Source organism: Cibotium barometz, chromosome 43, assembly GCF_041138505.1.
Source record: "Cibotium barometz isolate CiBa-2024 chromosome 43, ASM4113850v1, whole genome shotgun sequence".
In the NCBI taxonomy this organism is placed as follows: Eukaryota; Viridiplantae; Streptophyta; class Polypodiopsida; order Cyatheales; family Cibotiaceae; genus Cibotium; species Cibotium barometz.
Window position 1 is genome coordinate 7,493,876 of NC_141088.1, and position 10,495 is coordinate 7,504,370.

The following is a 10,495-nucleotide window of genomic DNA, read 5'->3' on the forward strand; positions in this document are numbered from 1 at the left end:
AAGATCTGGACTTCTACAAATTTCATTTTGGAGATCAACAGCTTGCGTGGGATTTCAACCTAGTACCTCTCACATATCATATACATGGGCTCTATGAGCCAGTGAGATGGATGAGAAGTCACCATATGTAGGCATTCGAAGAGATGATGATAATAGGTTTCATAAAGAATATTCATAGCACCTGCTTCAGACTGAACACGGACCTACATGAGATTTTTGTACAGAGAAGACTCCTTGAGACTACAATGTCATATCTACTGCTCGAGGTGAGAACAGAAGAAGAGGCTCATGCCTATCTTCTCATTCATATGACATTGCGATGGGATCATCAACCCCATGAGTGCGAAGATATCACAAATAGGCATATCATGAACCGAGTCAATCAGTTGGAACATAGGATGCTCAGGCAGCACCAGCTTGAGAAAGACCAGGATGAAGCTACAATTAGTCGATGGCTATATTGAGCGACCTCTCGAGATAATTGAGAAGGTGGTAGTGACTTCATGTGGTGTCGAGTATAAGAACTCTTTTGCAGTGGTAGATTTTGGCAAAAGCCCTAACTATGATATTATTTTGGGTCTCGACCTTTCATGAGGCAACTCAAGATGATACATGATTGGGGATATGATTATATCTACTTACGGCAGCAAGGTGCCATCACAAGAGTGAATCTAAGGAATCATGCTTATAGAGACGTAGCAAACACACATGTACAAGATTTTGAGTCTGCTACCTCTGACGACGGAAAGAGCTCTAACTGGAAAGCAGTTAATGAGGAACTTTGGATGTGTGGTGCATCATCAGATCAAAGTGAAATTAACATTGCCAAAAGTTTTAAGGAAAGGCCGGTGGAAGATGAATATTACAAACCTGAACCGTTCCCAGAGCATCAATTTGAGCCGTTTGAATGGATACATATATTGAGTACTATGGACACATGTGTGAACGCCATCACACCAACAAAATTTTGTGACGAGGAAGGCTATGACGTGCAACCCATATATGTCTTAAGTGTCATACACGAAGTTGACGAGAATGATTCCACTCATGATGAAGAGATAGAAGAAAGAAAAGGACTTTTGGGTCACAGTAGTACATGTGACGGAGGAGAACGCCTAGAAACTGAATTGAAATATGTTTACATCTATTGGAAAAATGATGTAGTTGCTAGTACCGACCCCAGTGTGACAGGGAGCAGGAGGGAGAACAAGAAGTCTTTTATGACACTTCCTCTTATTTGGACTCAAAAGGTTGGGAAACAGATCCGGAAGTGGGATTGCCACCAACTGTAGAACGAGGAGTGCTTCTACAAAGAGATGGGCATACCATTCCCATTGAAATTGTGAAGCCTCGAAAAAACATACAAAGCCGAGAGAGCAGAATGCCACCACAGGAGACAAGGGCATTCACGAAGCATAAAAAGAACGAAGGCCATGCCTATTGTAAAAGGTAAAAAGGCATATTTAAACCTGGTAAATGCAGTGGACTGCATTAAGGACCCTGTGGCAGGATGCTATATATCTCAGGATGTACCATCTTCAGTTGATGATTTTCCTACAACCAAGAAAAATCTGAACAAAACCAAAACAAAAGATGAGACATCAGCTTCCTTATCTGGTGACACACCACAGCCCAAAAAGTTACCCAAGCGTAACAAAAAACAAAAAGAACCAACCACGGTAAAGGGAGAAATGGCTGGACCAGAAGAAAAGAAACCAGTAATGATGAAGCTTGAATGCAAACAACTGTACAACGAACAAAAGAGAACTCTGAAAGAGGTCTGGACGACAGAAATGGAGTCTGAAGAATCTCTTGAAGAGATGGACGGGATTAGTGTGCCTTCTAACTTTAAGAAGTATACTATCCAGGATCGAAAGATTATTGTACAACAGCCCATACGTGTCCAAGAAAAACCAGACAAGTCATATGAAGGGCTAGAGAATGCTAAAAGGATAGATCTTGCATAGCCTAGGGAGGATCCCAAACCAGCCTATATTGCGAATGATTTAACCCACCAAGAGGAGGAAGAGTTATTGATAGCAGCCCTGAAAAAATATCGGGACGTATTTGCATGGTCATATAAGGACCTTAAAGGAGTGGACCCTAACATTTGTCAGCACACCATCCCGACAAGGTATGATGCAAAGCCAAGTAAGCAGCGTCCATACACGTATAATGACACTTTTGCGAAAAAAATAAAAGAAGAGATCGAAAAGCTAAAAGAAGCAAAGTTTATCTATGATATTGAACACACAGAATGGGTCTCGCCAATTGTTATTGTACCCAAGAAAAATGGAAAATTAAGAGTGTGTGTCAACTTAAAGAAGGTAAATGTAGCTACAATTAAGGATAGCTATCCTTTGCCAATAATGGATCACGTGCTAGAATGGGTAGTAGGAAAAGAAGCCTATAGCTTTCTTGATGGATTCTCTGGATATAATCAAATATCCATTGATCCACAGGATCAGCATAAGACAGCTTTCGCTATTGAATGGGGGGTGTTTGCCTATAGGGTCATGGCCTTTGGGTTAACGAATGCTCCAGAAACTTTTCAGAGACTGATGGTACATGCTTTTAAGGAATACCTTAGGGATTTCTTAGAAGTATACATGGATGACTTGTGTGTACACTCCAAGGAGAGAAAAGATCACGTATGGCATCTCATAAAGGTGTTTGAGAAGTGTCAGCTTTATAGAATTTGCCTTAACCCGGAGAAATGCTCTTTTATGGTAAGACAAGGTAAAATTATGGGCCATATAATTTTGAAGAATGGCATTAGCACGGATATGGAGAAAATCAAGATTATAGCTGAGCTACCGATTCCGATTAACGCTAAACAAGTTCAACGTTTTATGGGGCATTGCGACTACTATAGATGTTTCATTTATATGTATGCCATGATTGCAAAGCCATTGTATGGCTTAATCACCATTTTCATTTCGACTGTAGAGTGTGACGACTCTTTTAAGAAATTGAAAGAGGCATTGATAAAGGCACCAATACTTAGGTCTCCGGATTGGGATTTAATATTCCATGTGCATATTGATGCATACGCTTATGCTATTGGGTGTGTTTTAGCTCACCCTGGTGAAAAAAATATGAATTTTTCGATATCCTATGCTAGTCACCAACTGAATCAGGCTGAAAGAAACTACACCACAACAGAAAGAGAAGGAATGGGCATGATCTTTGCAGTGAAAAAGTTTAGACACTATTTGCTTGCAAATAAGTTTGTATTTTTTATGGATCATCAAGCTTTGCTTTATCTTGTCAATAAACCATGCAACACTGGATGCATAGTACGCTGGTTTATAGTTCTGTTGGAGTTTGATTTTACGGTGGTTGTTAAGAAAGGCGTCTCGCATCAGAGGGCTGACCACTTATCTCTCTTAACACATGGAGAAAAACCTACTGGAATTGATGACGATCTCCCTGATGCTTATCTTTTCAACATTGAGTCAGTGCCATGGTGTGGAGTGAAGAGTTAATTGCTCTTCTATGTTACGGACACCCTGAGATTCCTCTACCACTAGCCAAGACTAAACAGTTAATAGAGAAATCAGCTTCTTTTAGCTTGTTTTCGGGATGCTTATATAAGATGGGGAGGGATGGAATTTTAAGGTTGTGCATAAATCCTGAGGACTACAAGAAATATATAAGAATGGCACATAGTACAATGAACCGTGTTCATTATGCAGCAGATTAGACATTAAAAAGAACATCTTGGATAGGAGTCTGGTGGCCCACAATACAGAAAGATGTGCATGAATATGTAAATTAATGTGTATTTTGCCAAGAGCATAACCCAATCGCTCATATAACATTGTTTCACGTTTCGGTAGCACCAAAATGGAGTCGCCATATTTTGGAATACTTGATGGATAAATCATTTCCAGAAAAAGTGACTAGGGCACGCAAACGAGCTATCAAAATTGAGGCACGAGACTTTGAGATGATTGTGCGTCAGTTGTATAAAAGGTGTAAGGACAAACAACTAAGGTTGTGCGTCACAGAAGTCGAGTATGTTCGTGTTCTTGAGTATGCACATTCTGGGCTTGCAGGAGGTCACTTTGCAGCGAAGACATGTGTGATTGCAATTAGACAATCTGGGCTATGGTGACCAACCATGGTTGGCGATGCTGAAGAGTATGTCAGCAGATGTGAACAGTGCCAGAAAACAAAGGCGCCTGTACGCAAGGACGAGATGCCTTTAAGGCCAATAATGGGGGCAAGAGCTTTTGCCAAGTGGGGGATTGACTTTGTTGGTCCTATCCACCCACCCGCATATAGAACGCAAGCGCAATATATCATAGTGGCTACAGATTACTTGACAAAGTGGTTGGAGGCTAACGCTACTCAAAAGAATGATGCAAGAACCACAACTGTGTTCTTGTATGAGAACGTATTCACATGCTACGGCTTACCAATTGAAATTGTGAGCGACAGGGGTACTCATTTTCTGAATGAGGTAATTGAGTATCTTCTAGATGAATTCATGGTAATTCACAGAAAAAGTGCACCCTACCACCCACAAGCAAATGGTCAAGCTGAGAGCACTAACAAAATATTGTGTATGGTTCTCACAAAGGTTGTGGAGCATTCACGAACGGATTGGGAGATGAAGCTCAACGCAGCATTATGGGCTTATCGAGTGGCATACAAAACTTCTGTCATCGGAACCACCCCGTTTAACATGGTGTTTGGATTGGATGCAATATTGCCAATTGAGTTTCTAATTCCTATGCTACGTGTAGCAAAGGAGTTAAAGTGGATGGGCCACGAGCTATTAGATAGACTAGAAGCCTTGGAGCTTCTCGATGAGGATAGATTACGTGCTATTGCTGGGATTTATGCTCAGAAAAGGAGACAAAAAAATTCCAAGATATGCACATAGAAACCAAGGAATTCAAACGAAGGGATGCTGTCTTGGTATATACACTGAAGGAGCACAACTCCAAGTTGAAAAACAGAGGAATGGGCCCATTTGTGGTTCATGAAGTGTCTATTAGTGGAGTGGTGAAGCTTTTGCTACGTTAGACAAAGAGCCCATGAAGAATTGGCTGAGTGGTTGGCGCATAAAGAAGTATTTGGAACCACTCACTCAAGTGATGCTTGATCGCATTCATGCGGCCAAAAATTGTGAGAAGATAAGGGTGGCCATCGAGAAACATACCTAGGAGGAGGCTCAGGAACGTATACGCAAATGCAAGGAATCTCCGAGACCATTACGGAAGGATTTAAAAAGGAGATGCCATAAATTATATCATATGGAAGCGGAAGGATCTCATGAAGAATATTCTCCCCTTCAACGTTACATAGTGGTAGAGTTGGGTATTGAAAAATTAAAGCAATGTCCTTTCGTCGACACAGGGGCTAATTATAACACTATCACTTATGCTACCTATATGAATTTAGAACAATGTCTAGTGAAGAAAACTCGGATGAAGTTCAGGGCATTTACAGGGCAAAGAACTAAGGCTTATGGCTCAACTACGCTGGATATGTTTGTTAATGGATTTAATTATGGGCATAAGTTTTACATATTGCAACCAGAGGTAGACACAGATCCAATCATTCTAGGACGAACATGGCAAGACAAATACGATGTTGTTCCGGAATGGCGGAAGCAGGAATTACGTTGTGAAAAAGATGGAATCCATTTTATGGTACCCTTTTTACCCAATGAAAATCTTTCAAAGTACATAGATAGTAGAGAGGAGGAAGATGAGTGTCAGTAGCTCCCTTATAGAGAGGAGGTCTCACAGTCCAAGCTCGAGAAAGTAGTTGTATGGTCACCATTGCTAGCAACAAAAGATGAAGCGTTCGTCACGAAAAAAAACTTGACAAGCGATGAAAAAGGCAAGCAGTTGGAATCTACCACTAGCCTAGAAAGGAAAATTACAGAAATCATGAAGACTGAATCAAGAGTCCACAAAGGAGTGGATATGTCATCTACTTTGAATGCTAAAGCTAAAAAGATTTGGGTGCCAAAGAACTCAATAAGGAAAATTTGGGTTCCGAAAAATTTGGTGCAAGCACAAGCAGGAGCCAAATCCATTTGGGTACCTAAGTCCACACACGATCAACTGGAGAGACCAAAGCAACAGCCTCAGGCTAAACTACCAAGAGGACCCCAAAAAGAGGTACCCAACCAAAGAAAGATTCAGGAATCACCAATAGTGTACCAACGGAATAGGTCACAACCACAAAGACGGACAAATCTACATGCAACGAAGTGGATTTGGAATCCCAAAGCAACTAGCACCATGATGGTTAACCTCTCCTCCAAAAACACTAAGAAGTTGGTGACGCAAGATACGAACTTCCAAACTATCAAGAGGACGACACAAGTTTGGCTTCCAAAAATGACAATTCTAGCTACATCTGCGAATGAGTCTCCACTACGGACTATCAAAGACAAAGTGCTTACGTTTCGGCAAAGGGTGTTACGAATTCAAGTACTACTCTTTGGTAAGTCTTCTCTTGTACATATTAGATAGGAATAAACCTCGCCAGCAAAAGCCCTTGGGCCAAATTGCCCCAAGACCCTCTTCTAGCACAGCATACGTTACCCATGCATGCTTTGTGATTGCATATATGGCCACATTACATGGCCTTGCATTGGACACATGTTGAAACCGCCAGGCACATGCACACAACACACTGCAACAACGCGTCGCATCGGAGTGCAACGTCTAGGCGGGGGGGAGTGCAAGTCAGCTTGCAAGAACATTACATGTTGCTTAATACAGTGGCAAGCAAGAAAAAAGAAGGAAGGGCGAAGCGGCGAAGCGAGACATTTTTATTTTTACTTTTACTTTTATTTTTGTTTATATGGGATGGGTTTATTGATTTGTTTTCACAAACTGCCGCAAGGTGCCGTCTCGCCTCAAAAACAAAGCACAAGTCCAAAAATCACAAAAAGAGGAACATATTATGGAGTTAGTAACTCGAAACAGCTCCTAGGTGTGTGTTTATTACTTCTAAGAGTGAGACAGGGACAAATTAGGGTCACCTATACATATTTTGACTTGTGAATAATTAATTACTTAGTTGAAACACATGCTTGGATGAGGGGACTGCTTGCAAGGGCATTCGGATTGTTTATTGTGCGTTGTGTATAAAAATGCCTAAAAACGGCACAAAAAATCCTTAAAAACACAGGACAGATGCAGTCGCCTTGAGGTTTGAACCTCGTGGTAGTGCTTAGGAAGCAGTATATTTGACATTAGAATCAAGAAATTGTCAAAGCGGAAAAAAGTTGCGGGATACAATTTTTAGGTCTCGGGCACTAATTCTGGAAAATCAGGGCACAATCGTCGGAATGGGCCAACCAACCAGTCAAAACAAAGAGAATGTGCTTGAGAAATGCAGTGGTAATGTCAGTGAATTGAGGTAAGTGACCAAATGTGCTCAGAGAATCGACAAAGGTATGTGATCACTCTATAGGGGTAATTTTGACCTCATTTACACTATTTGGAGCAAGTATTTGGAGCAAGAGAGAGTGAGAGAGCTAGGTACGAGCATAGAGCCTTCTGTCATGCACACACCCACACACACATACTAGTGAGTGTTGAGAGCTTTGAGAGAGTGTTTAGAGGTGAGTGTGAGTGTGCTAGCATTCACGATTACTTCGTAGTGCACGGCGAGAGCTAGGAGGAGTCTTGTGACCACGTACACCTTGGAGGAGAGCTTCCGATTATCTTCGAGCTATTGAGGTATGTTACCATGACATAAACTCAAGTTGAGAGCATGTGTAACATACTAGATAAGGGTACATTCATCACAGGTAGCACCAAATACCATAGCCGCACAAAGAGAGCAACGCATGGGATTTTTGAGCATTCAGAGCATTTTTGGGGTTCAATTGAGATACCAAGCACATCAGAGTAGAGAGGAAGGCAAGACGCACCTATGGTGAGCTCTATGGGGCCAAATACCCACTTCCAACTTGGTACGCGTACCAAGTTGGGAGAGGGCTTTTCATACATTTGTCATGCCTACATCATCATACACACTCTCAATGGTCCTAAAACACTTACATGCAATATTTGCCCTTTGGTCTGATGCCACATTGAGGGGAAATTGTGGTAGAGGTGCCTAAGTTCAAATCTCATTGCATGAAGGCCTTACAATGATTCAGTTCAGGTCCCCTTGCAAGAGGAGACTCTCCTACACATATTACAAGACCTGCAAAGGTCAGAACTCCAAAATCATGCATATCAACTTGGTACGTGTACCAAGTTGATACAGTCAATTTCAGCAAAGTATCATATCAAAAGCCTTTATTGAGTCTTGGGATGTGTAAATATTCTCACAAAAATGGAAAAGAAGTCATAGTGCATGACTGATATCCATTCTAGGGAAATTTAAGATGCAAAGTACATAAATTCAATGGGTATCAGTATTACAAATTAGTCAGAATGGCAGGGAACACTCAAAATCACATGTGAAGTCAGTTGGAATGGGGATGGAACATCAGATCTGGCATATTAACTTGGTACGCGTACCAAGTACAGATTGGTCAGGTAGTGCTCATCTCTCTATCAGAGCAAGAATAAATCATGCTTATGCCATGGGCATACTTCAAAATTGAATTCATCAAAGAAATATTGGTCTGAAAACATGCAGAGTTTTTGGAAGGTGGTAAAGTCCACAAATGAAGTGTGGAATGCATAGTTGTTGTCCCAATCACGTGGAAAAGTCAGAACATGATGCTTGTTCAGTTCCTATGCTCAGAACACTAAATCAAGCCATATCAACTTGGTACGCGTACCAAGTTGAAACATGCCAGATTGATGTGATATCACTTGCAGAGCTGTATAACGTCATTCTAAGTATAGCTACATGATGGGATTCAAGAAAAACTTCAGAAAAGTCAGTCAAAGCAAAGGTTTTCAACAAGTCAAAAACTGCAGGAAACTTTTTGGGTCATTTTTGGAGTTTGAGATGCAGAGTTCAGGTCCCCTTGCAAGAGGAGGCTATGAATAGGGTCAATATACTTAATATGTGGTCAAAGTGCAAAAAACTCAAAATCTGAACATCTCAACTTGGTATGCGTACCAAGTTGGGAAGGGCATTTTTCAGTAGTTTCCTAGCCAGCAGGGTGGAGTACCATCTCAGTAGTTGAGGGAGCTAACCATAAGTGAAATTGGATTTCTAAATTTCATTTTATCTTAAGAGGAGGAAAACATTGTGAAAAACGCTAACTGTTGCACTGACACTAACATGCACACACTCATCCATTTGCACCCTTGCTAAAGTGGTTGTGTTGCCATGAAAGATATTCATATCTGAAGAACAGGTTAAAACTGCAAGTATGGCGGAGCAGGCGGAAATCCCATACGAAGTGATGAATCTAAAGATTTCGGATTCATACTATGTGGAGCAAGAATACATGGAGAAGCACAAGGCATGAGTGTTTTGAGGGCAATTCAAGACTGAAGACGGCAAGGTTGGCCAGGCCATACAAATGCCGAAGAATTTCTTCAACCTCCACAAGGATTCGAAGTGTAAAAGGGTCTTCCACACACTGGGGCGGCTCAACCAGTATTTTAGCTTGCAAGCGTGGGGAACTGACAACCAAAGAGCCTTTGAGATGATGAGTACGATCAATGAGAAGGGAAAAGCCATGATCACGAACAAGGATGGTGAGAAGATAGAGGTGCTGATCACAAAAGAGCTAATATATGACGCATTGAAGATAAGGAACGAAGGCCATGCATTGAATGCTCTATTGAAGGATAAAGAAAAGGTACAGGTATTTGCATACACTCCGGAGGCATTCGGAAACCTGGGGCATTCGGAAACCTTCAAGGATCTCAACTGCAACAAGGAGATTGCTTTGCCCCCCCTGGAACTTTTCACGCAACACTTTCGGATGGCTAAGCCTCAAAAATACACCCATCCTAACAAGGAGTTGGCGTATCACTTCACAAAGGCTCACAAAGAGAATTTCCACTATTGCAAGTTTGCTAAATTCATCCTAAATGAAATGAAGCTGACGGCCAAGAGCAAGATTATAAAGAAAGAGCCGTTCATCAGCACGGGTCCTATGCTTACGAGAATAAGCTACCATGCAGTTGGCATGATTGATTAGCTCCCGCCGCCAATTGATCAAGATATGATTGAGCCACAACCCAAGATTGAAGCTACAGCGGACACTCCTCCAAAGAGGACGAGGGGAAAGAAGAAAGTAGTGGAGGAAGCCACCAATGCAACCTCTGAAGAAGATGAAGATGATCTAGAAGCATTGATTGCTAGAAATGAAAAGTACAAGGAATGGGAGACTCTTTTCCACGAGCACGACGAAGCTCTGCAAAGAATTAAAGGGAAGCTAAAGGCTATGGAAGAAAAAGGAGAGACCATAATTCCAGTGTCTGAGGCTTTCAGAAAGTTTGAAAAGATCAACATAAGAAGCGCACGCATTGCTCGGGAGAAAGAAGAAAAGGAGCGGCAAAGGATCGCAACCTTAGAAAAATTTGAAAAGGTAAAG